A 16,525-nucleotide genomic window follows, 5' to 3' on the forward strand; every position below is an offset into this window, starting at 1 on the left:
GCCGTTTTTGCCCCATGGTGCGCTGCATTGTAAATGCGGCGCACAATAACTGGCGGATCCCTGGGGATGCGCCAGTTATTGTAAATCTGCCCCTAAGTGATTTGCCCAGAATCACGGGATGGGTATGTCAACACTGAGACTCAAATTGTACTTTAATTCATCTCATTTCTCCATGTTCATCATGTTCATCTTGAATGGTTACCTTTTGCTTGGGGAGGGTTTTTTCTCAAAGAAAATAAAGTTGAGGTTTTACATCATTGTGCATCTTTGCCTGTTTTGTATTGCTTGCACCAAAGGCATTGAAGCACTTGACATGAGCGCAAGTCTGATTACACAAGATCACTCTAAATTTTACAGGCACAGATAAATCAAGTGATTTGCACAGGATTACAGGATGGTGAGCTGATGCCAATATTTGGGCCTGGTTACTCACTTCAAGATAAATAAGAGTGCTGCCCATGAAGGCCCAGTCTAATGGTCTTGACCTAATGAGAGAGCCCTACTTGCCTATGCCCTTAAGCCGTCCCTTATTGGCAACAGTGTGAAGTTGTTAAGAACTCCAGTAGAGGGACGACACTGCGTAGGACTCAAGACCAGAAAGGATTTTTTTGTGGTGATACTAGAGAGGAGTTGCAGATAACCCCTACTACTTAAACAATTTTTGAGTGGGTCAGGACAGCGTTATCAATGTTGGCACAGTCACTTGAGGTCATATAATAATGACCTTTGCACTCCTTGAAAACTTCCCCCAAACAAGAATAGTAAAGATACTGAGAGGTCACCATCTACCTCCTCTGACATAATGATGACCCTCCTGGTATCGCTCTGTGCCTCTTGCACTCGACTTGTCCTGGGGTCCCTACCCCACTTACCCATGGTGCTCCATCCTTTTCCTTTCTAGCGAGCCACACAGGCACTGAGTCCAGTGAAAGAGCCAGCTAATTCCATCCTAAGCAGCAGAGTGTGTATTCATAAAAGCTGATAAGCGCGCCTGGCCTGCTGCTCTCAGGGCGGTAGAGGCGCACTGGAAACAAATCAGCCTCGCTCAGCAGGGTAGTGCTCAGGGTGATGTGGATGGGAGAATAGTGTGCAGGAGATTCTGGCAACGATTTTAAATGTCTTTCTGCAGTCCCTGTGCACCTCAGACATGGATAGACCCATCGCACACATTTCTGTGTCTATTTATAAATGCAGACAAAGGAAAAAAAAATCCACCTGTATTTATATGTAAAAATCGGTTTAAACAGAAAACCGGGAGCCCTATTTATGATGTTACTAGAGGTCCCTTGAGCTAGACGCAAGTCCTTTCTGTGGCAGACTGCAGTACCGTAGGCTGAGAGAGGCCCTGCAACTCAAATTATGTAGCAGGTTGACTGACCATAGGCTGGAATTAGAGGTCCCTCGAGCCAGAGGCAAGTCCTTTCTGTAGCAGGCTGTAGGCGAGTACCAGAGGTCCCTGGAGTCAGACAGTAGCTCAAACCTCAATTGTGCCTTTTTTTTACCAGGCCAGGGCATAGACCCAAGTCTTTTTGATACATAACTACGGTAAGAACTGTATGCTCATTTAGCCCTACGAGGCGCGCACGCATTGTCCTTCTTACACCCCATCACTGGCACTCAGCAATGGCGCGACATTATAGCAGCACATAAGCACCCTCAAAAGATACTCCCACTCACCCACTTCCCACTAGTAAGCTAGCCTTGTTAAGGAACAGGGCGACGCTTTCTCCATAACGGACCAATAAGTGCATTCTTAAATAGGGATCTTATCGGTTGGACAATCGTGCTTCCCGTCAACTAATCATGCCACATTTCATTTATTTCTCCAATCCGGACTGGACCTTTGAATTTGATTCTTCAATCCGTCATGGCACACGCCACAATGTCACTGCTTTATTGTGTTTTATTGAGCTTCTTGCTCTTCACTGTCTCGGTTTTTGTTTGATAATGTCATTGTTATTTGCACTTTATACCCATGATGATGCTCTCTTTTGACTCTACCTTTGGATCCACCTTCTTCCTGTTGTATGCCTCTATCATGAGGTACTGCACCCTTATATAAATCATCGTGTTTAAATGTACAGCCCTGAGGAAGCCCCAAGCTGGATGGCCACCTAATGGGGCGAAACACGTGTTGGCTGTCTGTCACTTCTTTGCACACCAACTCAGATGTCGTTTTATGAATGACAAAACCTATAAAAAATAACTATCACAATGAATCCGGCTTATTGGATTTTTTTCTGAAATAGTACGACTACTTGGACTTGCCCTGACGCCCACCTTGGAACCAGATCATAGAGAGGGCTTGACTTCTACATATGTACCTGTAAATATATTTATTCACTTTTTCAATATGTTTTCTTTGCCTTAGATAAATAGCTCAGCGCTGATTTATGATGGAGATAGTCATTATTACTGCTGTGAGTGCACTCCGGTAGGTTCTGGAAGAAATCACCGTAATTTCTATGCATAGTACGAGTCACGTACGTAGATTTGATTCAGTATCTAGCACTGCTCATTAGCTGTTTTCTAGAAGGTGTTTTGCGATGAGGTAAGGGGGCGATGAAGTGTGGCGAGGATGAACCAAATGCAGGAAAGTAATGTTGTGAGACCGAAAGACAGAGACGAGGTGTGTAGGGTTCGTTCTTGGAGTGCATTTTCAAAACCTAATGGGAATGGTATTGGGTCAATGTAACCTTCTATGAAATACCATAGGCATAATGGACAGCTCGTCCACGCACTGGGGGAGAGAGAGGGAGGGAAAGAATTGACAGAAACAAGGGGGTGGGATGATGGGACACAGAGTGATGGAGACACGTTGTGTAAGACATAGGGCCTGCTTTAGAGCTTAGTGGATGTGTTACTCTGTTACAAACGTAACAGTACCCCATCCGCAGTATTACAAATGCCATTGGATATAATTTGGTTGTAAAATGGTGGACGAGAAATCCTTCATATTTGTGACAGAGTAACCCCTCCATCGAACTCTAAATCAGGCACAATTCTTGAAGCCCACCAAAGAAACCTAAAGGGAAGAGTAATGCAACAATGTAACCTTCCATGAAATGCCTTGGGATTGATGGACATCTCATCCATACAATGGCAAAAGATGAAAAACTCATGGGAGCAGATGACTGAAGGATGCTCAATTCGGGGCCTGCTCTCTAGCTGTATGCTCGTTCTTATTGTTTTTAAATGTATTCGTGACTTGGGCGCACCTTGGTAGCTAAAACTGTCTTTAGCAACACCTAAAAATAGCTTTTTAAGGATGAATATAGCCGAAATGGATGCATTTTTGTCCACTAGGATTTGCTTCAAGTGGGGGGAACATAATGTTAAATTAGTGCCAGACATGCACTCCGCAATGGGCCCAGTGTTTTTAGTAAACCTTGAATTCTATCTACAGCCCCAGAGATAATACGGTAGAAGTGCGCGTGTGCTTAGAGGTAAGTCACAAATGCCGGAAAGAGATGCATTGAGATTTCCTTGTGAATTAATCACCTAAGAGTCTGCACTGAATGCGGCTGTAATGATTACAGCCGCATTCAGTGCAGACTCTTAGGTGGTGTAATGTAGACCGTATATTATGATTTGTGAAATTCTGTATTGTGATTTAGTGAGAATGGATCTGAAACAGAGAGCCACTGTGGAATTCATTACTTGAAACCCATGTCTGGGAAAAAGAAAGGCAGACAGTGTTGTGTTCTTGCACATAAAGTTGTGCTTTATTATTCATGGTATCCGATTAAATCTATAATGTACAGCATTCCCAATGGTTTTCTGTATGCCCATGCGATTACCGAAAAAGAGAAGGGACGATGCTGGCGTACAGGTTTATGCTATAGCCAAGTCATCAAATGTATTTTTTCATTTAGAAAAAGGTGTTTTTTTGTGCAAACCATGGGTGTACCTACTGAAGCCTGTATAACCATACTGCCCCGCTGGATGTTGTTTCGCCAAATTGGCCATATGTAGCATAAGTGACATCACTGCCCCCTCCCTACTGTATTATCACAGAAAGTGATATCATATGACAAAATACCCTAATGGCGTCACTCAAAGTGATGTCATGGAACATTTAACCTTGATGCCATTAGAAGAAGTGAAGTTTTTGTCCATTGAAAGAGCATCTAGGGTGGGTTTCTAGAATGTAAGCATATTTCTTGCAGGTTACATAAGAGAAACATTGAAGGGATTGGCAACATTTGCCTCACCCACGCACACAAATCTCTCCACGACCTGGACCCCAAGTACCTCAACGACCGCCTGACCTTCTACACGCCCACCCGCCAGCTACGTTCGACAAGCCTCGCCCTCGCCACCGTACCACGCATCCGAAGAGCCACCGCTGGTGGCAGAACCTTCTCCTACCTGGCGGCCAAGACATGGAACTCCCTCCCCATCCATCTTCGGCTGACACTGGACCATCTCGCCTTCAGGAGGACAACTCAAGACCTGGCTGTTAAAACAATAGCAGACCCCTTCCCCCAAGCGCCTTGAGACCCTGCCGGGTGAGTAGCGCGCTATACAAGTGTTATGATTGATTGATTGATTGATTGATTGATTGCCGTGAGAGGCAGGTCTGAGGCATGACCACTCATTTCTCTGCGGGTGGACTTAGTTGATATTTTGTTATTCCTGTGGTAAAATAATGCTGTGAAAGTCGACACAAAATACAATGTGAGCGAATAGCTTCCTTGAAATGCTAAGTAAGGCAATTGTACTAATGACTATCAGACGTTGGTGCAACTATGCAGTAGGGTGGACCTTTCTTTAGAGACCAAGACAGGTCTATAATTGGCTTTGTCAGAATGTTGTGCATATGTGTGTGAGAAGCCTTCGATATGTGTAGAAAAAAGAAAGAGCACTGCTAATCAGTGCAAACAAACCCACCGAAAAATATTATCCTTGTTGGTCTGCAGCTGTAAAATCATATAATGCCTTTTAACAATATCGCCCAGAGAAAAGGAGGAGTTCGAAAATCATGTACAACATTTTGCTCAAAATATGTTAATAGATGACACCTATGTTTGGAGCTCACATTTCCAAGAAACTTAGCAGCCTTACTGTAGTGTCGATAAATGGAAGTTGAAAAAATGAAAGAGAGTTTATAACCGAAATGAGTGCTATTTGCTAAGTTTGTACAAAATGGCGTTTCTACATTTACTCTGGCACATTAAATATAAAAGGCGGCTAGGTACAACATATAGAATAATCCTTGTCTTGGAATGAACCTGGGTGCAGCAACACAGCTTCCCAGGGGTCGCATAAAAATGCATTGGCCAATTCACTGACTGAAACACTGAGTCTACATATGTTGAAGGACATCCCTTGCTGGTCTAGACACTGGTCTGTCAACCCAGGGGTTGAAGGCGCCCGACATCTGTCTCTTATGATTGTCCATGTGTTTTTTATTCTGGAATAAAGAAAAATAAATCGGATTGTGACCGAGGGCAATTAACCTAATCATCATTTCATCTATGAGTGACTGACTTTGGGTTCTTCATACATACACATCCTTCCCTTGGGTCCAAGCTACTTCCGAGATGTAAGTGTCTTTATAGAGAGCAGATGTGACTTGCAGGTGACATGTTCAAAAGCTGATAGTACTGGCGTTGGCTTTCATCCCTTTAAGATCCACAGTAGAAGTGCTGTTGACTTGGCTAAAAAAAACATATTTTTAAAAGGACCATTTGTGATCTATGCTTTACTGTTGCATTGACCACCACGACTAATTGGGCACACACCATAGAAGTTTCGTGTTTTATTTTTCCGCATCGTTCTGGCAGCCTGCAGTTTATTTTGGCCCTATTGAACGTGCATTTTTGTGTGCTCAGGGCATGGTAGGAGGCAATTGCAATGGTGGCAAAGGATAACCCCCTTGTGACAGAACCACTGTGCATCTGTGTTGGCCCCTTTTGGCCATATGAGGGGCTTATTTATCAGCCCTTACGTCACTTTTGCGCCGCCGGTGCGTCACTTTTTGTGATGCACTAGCGGCGTAAAATATGCCTTGTTGCACCATATTTACTAGGTAGATGCGTCACTTTGTAAACCCCTGCGCCACATTATACCAGCGCCAGGTATAATGTATGCAGGGGGGGGGTTTCCAACGAAAGAAAGGGTCGTAGAAGTGACGCAGTGAAATCTATAAGATTTGACTGCGGCACTTCTAGGACGCAAATGCGTCCATATCTTACGCCTGCCTCATGGCAGCCATAAGACTGACGCAGGCACATTTAACATGGGACTTGCCCATGTGTAATGACCCATTGCTGGAGTTGCGTCACTTTTGTGACGCACTCCAGCAATGCGTCATTTTTGCGCCTACAGATAAGTCAGAAATACTCCTTGGGACATGATGCATCATACTGTAAATATGACGCATCATTGGTGTCGCAAGGAGGGCGCAATGAAAAGTGACGCATCGCTGTTTTCTCGCAGCAGTGCGTCACTTTTCATAAATGAGGGCCTGAGCCCTTAGATCTTGTGAGCCTCCCCCTTAAGAGGCCGCAGTAGGTTCTTTGAAGCCCCTGCTGCTGCATCAGAAAATACGTAAACAGCCCATGTAACAACACCGGGCAATGAGATCTGACGGACATCTTGCATGCCATGTTTGCGCCCCCCTCCCCCAACCAGCGAATCAGCCTGCTTCACAAGGTGGGGCAGTTCTAAATGCTCATGTACATATCATGATACATGGTGGGCAGGCCTATGACTCAGCCCTCTTCCTGGAAGAGGCTGTTCCCATTGCTCACTTGTGGGGGCTGGCAGACCTCACTGTACAGGGTGGTCCTTTCCCTGTTTGATGATCACGCACGAAATCGTTTTTTCCTTCGCACTGGTCTGTGTTTGCCTAATGAACAAATTCTGTTACTCAAGTGAGAAATACCTCTCCTCTAAGAAGACCTTGCTTCCAGACTGACCATGAGTACTCAAGCTCAGCTCCCCGCGAGCAGGTCCTAAAGCCCACCCGTTTACCAAGCAGGGTCTGCTCTTCAATAGTCCAGAGAAGCTACCTGATTACTACCACAGCCACTCACCATGTGTTCTAACCACAACTATCATGAAAACCTACTAACCATGCGTTCTAAGCACAACCTTCACCAACAAAACCTGATCATTGTAGATTCTAAATACAGCTGTCACCAACAAAACCTACTGACCATGGGTTCTAACCAAAACCATCACCAACAAAACCTGCTCACCTTGAGTTCTAACCAAAATCATCACCAGCTAAACCAACCATATCTTCATTGAAATCTGCTCACCATGAGTTCTAACTACAACCATCACCAACAAAACCTACTCAGCACGAGCCACAACTGGCACCAACTAAACATACTCACCACAAGCATGAGCCGCAACTTTGACAAAAAACCTACTCACCACAAGCATGAGCAACAAGTGTCGGCAACAAAATCTACTCACCACAAGCACGAGCCACAACTGGCACCAACAAAACATACTCACTACAAGCATGAGCCACAACTGGCACCAACAAAACATACTCACCACAAGCACGAGCCACAAATGTCAGCAACAAAACCTACTCACCACAAGCACTCACCACAACCATCACCAACAAAACCTACTCACCACCAGCACGAGCCACAACTGCCAGCAACAAAACCTACTCACCACAAGCACGAACCACAAATGTCAGCAACAAAACCTACTCACCACAAGCACTCACCACAACCATCACCATCAAAACATACTCACCACAAGCATGAGCCACAACTGTCACAAACAACCTACTCACCACAAGCACGAGTCACAAATGTCAGCAACAAAACCAACTCACCACAAGCCAGAACCACAACCATCACCAACAAAACCTACTTACTACAAGCACGAGCCACAACTCTCACCAACAAAGCCTACTCACCACAACTGTCAGCAACAAAACTTACTCACCACAAGCCATACCGGTCACTAACAAAGCAAACTCAGCACAAGCACGAGCCACAACTGTCACCAACAAAACCTACCAAGCACGGGCCACAACTGTCAGCAACAAAACCTACTCACAACTACTGTCAGCAACAACACCTATTTACCACAAGCACGAACCACAACTGCCAGCAACAAACAATACTCACCACAACACGAACCACAACCATAAAAACAAAACCTACTCACCACAAGCACGAGCCACAACTGTCACCAACAAAATGTACTCACCACAAGCACGAGCCACAACTGTCACCAACAAAGTATACATACCACAAGCACGAGCCACAACTGTCACCAACAAAACCTACTTACCACAAGCACGAGTCACAACAATCATCAACAAAACATACTCCCCACAAGCACAAGCCACAACTGTGAGCAACAAAACCTACTCACCCCAATCACGAGCCACAACAATCATCCACAAAACATACTGACCACAAGCACGAGCCACAACTGTCAGCAACGAAACCAACTCACCACAAGCCAGAACCACAACCATCACCAACAAAACATACTAACCACAAGCATGCGCCACAGCTGTCAGCAACAAAACCTACTCACCACAAGCACTCACCACAACCATCACCAACAAAACCTACTCACCACCAGCACGAGCCACAACTGCCAGCAACAAAACCTACTCACCACAAGCACGAACCACAAATGTCAGCAACAAAACCTACTCACCACAAGCACTCACCACAACCATCACCAACAAAACATACTCACCACAAGCATGAGCCACAACTGTCACGAACAACCTACTCACCACAAGCACGAGTCACAACTGTCAGCAGCAAAACCAACTCACCACAAGCCAGAACCACAACCATCACCAACAAAACCTACTTACTACAAGCACGAGCCACAACTGTCACCAACAAAACCAACTCACCACAAGCACAAGCCACAACTCTCACCAACAAAGCCTACTCACCACAACTGTCAGCAACAAAACGTACTCACCACAAGCCATACCGGTCACTAACAAAGCAAACTCAGCACAAGCACGAGCCACAACTGTCACCAACAAAACCTACCAAGCACGGGCCACAACTGTCAGCAACAAAACCTACTCACAACAACTGTCAGCAACAACACCTATTTACCACAAGCACGAACCACAACTGCCAGCTACAAACAATACTCACCACAACACGAACCACAACCATAAAAACAAAACCTACTCACCACAAGCACAAGCCACAACTGTCACCAACAAAATGTACTCACCACAAGCAGGAGCCACAACTGTCACCAACAAAGCATACATACCACAAGCACGAGCCACAACTGTCAGCAACAAAACCTACTCACCACAAGCACGAGTCACAACAATCATCAACAAAACATACTCACCACAAGCACAAGCCACAACTGTGAGCAACAAAACCTACTCACCCCAATCACGAGCCACAGCAATCATCCACAAAACATACTCACCACAAGCACAAGCCACAACTGTGAGCAAAAAAACCTACTCACCACAAGCATGAACCTCAACCATCACCAACAAAACCTCCTCACCACAACCATCACCAATAAAACATACTGACCACAAGCACGAGCCACAACTGTCAGCAACAAAACCAACTCACCACAAGCCAGAACCACAACCATCACCAACAAAACATACTAACCACAAGCATGTGCCACAGCTGTCAGCAACAAAACCTACTCACCACAAGCACGAGCCACAACTATCAGCAACAAAACCTACTCACCACATGCACGAACCACAACCATCACCAGCAAAACCTACTCACCACAAGCATGAACCACAACCATCACCAATAAAACATACTCACCACAGGCATGCACCACAGCTGTCAGCAACAAAACCTACTCACCACAACTATCAGCAACAAAACCCACTCATCACACACAAGAACCACAACCATCACCAACAAAACATACTCCCCACAAGCACAAGCCACAACTGTCAACAACAAAACATACTCACCACAAGCATGAGCCACAATTGTCAGCAACAAAGCCTACTCACCACAAGCACGAACCACAACCATCACCAACAAAACATACTCACCACAAACACGAGCCACAACTGTCACAAAAAACCTACTCACCACAAGCACAAACCACAACCATCACCAATAAAACCTACTCACCACAAGCACGAACCACAACCATCACTAATAAAACATACTCACCACAAGCACAAACCACAACCATCACCAATAAAACCTACTCACCACAAGCATGAACCACAACCATCACCAACAAAACATACTCACCACAAGCACGAACCTCAACCATCACCAACAAAACCTACTCACCACAAGCACGAACCACAATCATCACCAATAAAACATACTCACCACAAGCACAAGCCACAACTGTCACAAAAAACCTACTCACCACAAGCACGAGCAACAACTGTCAGCAACAAAACCTACTCACCACAAGCACGAGCCACAACTGGCACCAACAAAACATACTCACCACAAGCACGAGCCACAACTGTCACCAACAAAACCTACTCACCACAAGCACGAGCCACAACCATCACCAACAAAACATACTCACCACAAGCACGAACCTCAACCATCACCAACAAAACCTACTCACCACAAGCACGAACCACAATCATCACCAATAAAACATACTCACCACACGCATGAGCCACAACTGCCAGCAACAAAGCCTACTCACCACAAGCACAAACCGCAATCATCACCAATAAAACATACTCACCACAAGCATGAGCCACAACTGCCAACAACAAAGCCTACTCACCACAAGCACATACCACAACCATCACCAACGAAACCTACTCACTACAAGCACGAACCACAATCATCACTAATAAAACATACTCACCACAAGCACGAACCACAACTGTTACCAACAAAACCTGCTCAGCACAAGATCCAAACAAGAATTGGCGTTTTCTTTCATCTTTTCATGTGTGCAGCATTCTGCCGCACACATACAATCAGGAAATTGCTTAAATCATTGCTTTAGTGCAGTAATACAGTGCTGAGCACAGCACAGATACCCATGCACTAAGTCCCTTGGCACACGGCTGCGGAAACTGCGCCACAGAAGTGAAAGAGCAGATATGCGCCACTTTTTCATAGATATGGTACAGTTCTGGTCTCCATTTCACGTAATGAGGCGCAGCAACTTTGCCTGCAGCCCTGCGCTGTGTGAACTCTTTGTAAATCTGGAAGCAAGTTCATAGAAGTCCATCAACAACAATGTATGCCGTGATTGACCAGTACAAGCATCACCCTTCCACCTCGATCTACATCTGTCTGCTGGGCGACCCGAACTTCTGACTTCAGAACAACTAGGGGCCTTATTAATGAGGCTGTGGGTCACTTTTACGCCACCGGTGCGTCACTTTTTGTGACACACCAGTGGCGTAAAAAAGCCCCTTGTTGCGCCATATTTACAAAGTCACGCATCTAGGTAGATGCGTCACTTTGTAAAACCCTGCGCCACATTATACCTGCACAAGGTATAATGTATGCAAGAGGGGTGTTTTGACACAAGAAAGGGTCATGGAAGTGACGCAGTGAAATCTATAAGATTTTACTGCGCCATTTCTTGGCCGCTAATGCGTCAAAATCTTACACCTGCTTCATGGCTGGCGTAAGACTAACGCAGGCACTAACAACATGGGACTTGCCCATGTGAAAGTACACATTGCTGGAGTTGTGTCACTTTTGTGACACACTCCAGCAATGCGTCACTTTTGCGCCTACAGATACGTCAGAAATACTGACGTATCTGTAACTCCTTGCGACATGATGCTTCATATTATAAATATGACGCATCAATCATGTCGCAAGGAGTGCGCACTGAGAAGTGACGCATTTGCTGCTTTCACGCAGCGATGCATAATTTCTCATAAATGAGGGCCTAGATGTTTTTGGAAGGTAGGTCGACGTGGGCGGGATCTGAGGGGCAACACGTGCCCTTATTTCTTTAATTTGATAAAAACAGTTCGCCTGCTTTGTGTTCAACAGCAACCGTCCTGGGATGGTTACTTCCTACATTGAAGGTGCCTCAGCTGAAGTGGACTGGAGAGTATATCTGCTGACGGAAAGAAATGTAAATGTGTGCATTAAGTTAACCTGCAAGTGTACAGACTGCTTGGAAGCTGGTATTGGCTTTAATTGATTCAGTCTATTGAATAGTATTCTTTTTGGGAGGTATTGCAAGGTTACCTGATGAGCTGTGGAGAGGGTGCATTTAATAGACAATTATAAAACATGTTTTTACTAGGTACAGCCTGCATGTTTCTCAGATCTATATTTTATCTTAAACCGGAATCTTTTTGACCACTTTGCAGTAGCCTATCTTATACTGTGTACAATGAAAATGTAAAATAATAAAGTACATACTCACAGAGATTTCTGTCACAGGCTGGGATCTTGTAATATTCAAAACTCACCAGTCACTATTCCCCACTGCATCAACCAGAATTTAATTCTGTGGCTCTCTGTTTACACACAGATATCTGCAGTGATTGCCTTAACTAATAGAGGTTTCACAACATAAAATAGTACATCCTTCCCTGATTAGCTTAACTTGTATTTATTTTTCATTTAATGTGTGGTTATTTTACATGCAGTTATTTGAAAGACCAACAAAATAGTTACAGAATATTTTGGGGCATATTATCAAGAATGGCGTTAAAATTATCGCTGCTTTAGCGGCAGGAAACTACTACTAAAGCGGCGATAATGGGCTTGATAATATGCCCTTGAGAATTCCCATAGAAGCCCAGGTTCACACCAGAACCTGGGGTTCTATGGGAATTCTCAAGGGCATATTATCAAGCCCATTATCACCGCTTTAGCAGCAGTTTCCTGCTGCTAAAGCAGCGATAATTTTAACGCCGTTCTTGAAAATAAGCCCCTTTGTTCTTTTTAGAGATACATTTGTTCTCGCCCCATGCTCACTGACCCCGCCCCCATTGGATGCAGGATCACAGTTCCCATACTTTAATGCACTTCGACCTCTGCTTTGGGCAAAGAATGGTTACAAACGTGGACAACTTGGGCTACACTTAACGTGCTGACAAATCGACCTGCACAAATGCAATCCACTGAGGCATATTCCTCTTTCTATGTGTGCTGCATGATGCAGAACACATAAAAAAATACAGTGACGGAGAGAAATAAATATTTTTCTCCTTGTTGAATCTGCCTTGGGAAGGCGTATCTTTTTGGCGCTTTCACAGGTTGGCCGATTCTGGCAATCTGGGAATGCATCAAAATCTATGAGAGTTGCATTGGAACCCCCACACAGCGCACATGGAACAGGGCAGAGGAAGGCAGCGCAGCAATTTGCGCTGCATTGCTTTACTCCATATTTTTGAAGCCATGCAAAGCGGCCTTGCGTGGCTTTATGGATCTCACTTAAGGTTTGAGTTGCGCATGTACCACGTTGCGTGGTGCAAACACGACGCAATCCGCATCACAAATATATCTCAAAGTATTTGAATACAATTTAAAAATACTTGTATTGGAGGCTTGGTTCCTGCCCTTTTCTTCGCCAGCACTCCTGCTCATGCAGTTACACACCCACCTTTCCAAATTGTAGCGTTTGTCTTTCCAGAGATGGATATTTATCGAGAGATGAGTCAGGTCAATGGATCTTGACACCAGGGCATGAAATGACCTGTGCCCCTGCAATTGAGTGAATGGAACATTCCTGCTAGCCCGACGCACGTTCCTGACCCAGCGCGGTGCGTCATTCCTCTGCTGCCACCCACAACCTGCTTCTAGTTTTAGCCAGGGGCGTATCTACCAATAGTGCAGTAGGTTCAGCAGCACCGGAGGCATGGGATGTTAGGGCCACTCCACTCCGCCGTAATTATAGCTGTGTGTTTTTTGCTACCAAACGAGAGGATATTTTGTTTTGCTTACACTAGGGCGCTTGGCATCCTTGTTATGCGACTGCTTTAACCCCTTCCATGCTGCCGCGATTCTGCGCCTGTGCGGCAGAATCGCGAGTGGGCGGGTTTATGATGGCCCCCAGCCGTCATCAGCACAAGAGCACCTATGTGAAGAATGAAGCAAAGAATAAAAGAATGGACAGGAGGTATAATGGACATAAAGAAAGATTGAAAGTGGAAACAAGGACATAAAAATGGAAATAAGTCATGAAAGACAGAATTAAAGATGGAAGGAAAGACGTAAAAAAATTAGAAGCAAAGAAGGAACCAATGATTGAAACCAGAAATAAAAGATGGAAGTAAAGAGGGATGAAAAATAAAACCAAGTTGGAGAAAGACATGGACAGAAGGATGAAAGAAATATGAGAGAAAGATGGAAAAAAGGAAATATGGATTGGGGGATTGCCTCCCCTCCCTTTCCAATCAAGCCCGGCTCCAGGAATTTTTATTTGGGTGGGCCTAGGGTGCATTTGGGTGGGCCACTGCGGGCTGGATTTATCGCATATATGTCTAGGCAGGCCTACTTCAGGGCCCTCCTTTATATCTTCTTAGTTTTACAAGGCCCAGTAAAACGCACTCTTTTCCAAATCTCTTTCTAAATGTTATCACTCTCAAAAAGTGTTTTTTCCATGTAATGTTCCTTTGATGGGAAGAGGAGGTTTCTGAGGTGGGGCCATCAGGCAAGTGACACTTCTCGGGCTCCCTCTGTGCGAGCCTTCAGGGAGAATCCCTCTTCATTACTACCTCCAACTGACCCCGGACTCCGCAACGCACTCCTGTACGGGCTTGATTATCCACTACTCCTCTCCAGTGCACCTTATCTTACAGCTGACCTTGGGCCCCAGCCCCATATCAGGCACCGTCAGGCTTCACTCTCATTTTTCCCGGTAAAAACATTAGTAAAATCACCCTCAAACTTAAACAATTGAATATAGCAGTAAATATAATTAGAACACACTTTAAAGTATGTTCCACAGAAGCCCTTATGACCTGATTGCTAATTAAATAAACAGAAACAGAAAGGCCATGACAGGGCCGGCTTTAGTGCTGATGCGAAAGTCTTTTTTGGCGCCGCACCAATAACCTCTTTCTCCGTAAATACCTTTACTACCACCTTCCAGCAGTGCCCCTCATCCCTCCATGGCCCCCCCTATTGTCCTCCTTCTCAGATTCCCTCACTGCCACACGCCATGAGTGCCCCTCATCTCTCCATAGCCCCTCCCCCTCATGACCTCTTCCTCAGATTCCCTCACTGCCACCCTCCACCAGTGCCCCTCATCTCTCTTTAGCCCCTCCCCTCATGACCTCCGCCTCAGACTCCCTCACTACCACCCTCCTCCAGTGCCCCTCATCTCTTCCTAGCTCCCCCCTCCACCCCATAACCTCTTCCTCTGATTCCCTCACTGCCACCCTCCATCAGTGCCCCTCATCACTCCTTAGCCCCTCCCCCTATTGACCTCCTCCTCGGATTCCCTCACTGGCACCCTCCAACAGTGCCCTTCATCTTTACGTAGCCCCTCTCGCATATGCATTTCATTTGTTGTATAGCGCTACTCATATCAGTGTGGTGTGCGTCAGTACTTCACCACGCACACATTATACAGAGACAATGAACCATACAAGTATGTAACTCAGTCTACAGGGAATGTTACAGAAGCCAATGAGGATTACAAGGTGTAGGAATCACATGTCATCCATACTGGTGGGCAGTATACTTTAAGAGGGTTTGGTCTGGGGAAACACAACTTTAGGATTTAAAGAGTATTCCATGGGGTTCCGCTTTACAGACAAAAATGTACATCTGCCCAAACATTCTCATTTGAACTACATTAGAATAATGAAAGACTGAGGAAGTTCTAACTAGATCACAAAACAAAAAACTGAAGTTCTAATTATACCATTCATGTTTGTATGCAACTCTTTGATGACAGTTCATTGGTCACTGTCCTGTGTTAGGATTGTATTCTGAACTGCAAATAACACAAGGATCTTTGTGACAAAGGCAGTACCCCACTGAGCTTCCACATAAAATACAGTTCATCTGCATTTAAAAACTACTAACAGACAAATGATTGCTCTCCAGCAGGATCATTAATCACCAGCATTATCTGGGCAGTTTATATTGTCTTTTGTTGTCCTGCATCAGCCATGAAAACTGTTTCAATGAAGTACACACGGAGTATGTGTCCTGCTGGGCCTGCGCAGATTTTAAAAAGAAAAACGAATAGTAACACATTCTCTTACCCACTCCATTAGTCAAACTTTGTGTCACAGCCTGATGTGATAAGCAGCTGCAGGGGTCAGGAAAGGTGAATAGGAATAAACAAACTTCTTTTCTCCTGCTCTGCATAGAAAAAGAAATATCCATGCAGCAGAACAGTAGGCAAAGGTTACCGTTGTCAAAGAAAGGATTTGTGGCATGGTCAAAGAAAGGATTTGTTGCCTTTTGCATGTGTAGATGAAGGGGTGAAAAAATAAACAAAGCCTCGTTAACATGTAAATGATCTTTTAAAGACCTGTGAAGTACTCAGGTGCCGCTGCGATAATCTCAAAAACTGTCTGTGGTGTGTGTGTGCCCGGGAAGCTGTCTCAGCCCGGGCGGATATACACGACGAGGGGGGGGGGGTTTGA

Source organism: Lissotriton vulgaris, chromosome 2_1 (genome assembly GCF_964263255.1).
Source record: "Lissotriton vulgaris chromosome 2_1, aLisVul1.2, whole genome shotgun sequence".
Taxonomy (NCBI): Eukaryota; Metazoa; Chordata; class Amphibia; order Caudata; family Salamandridae; genus Lissotriton; species Lissotriton vulgaris.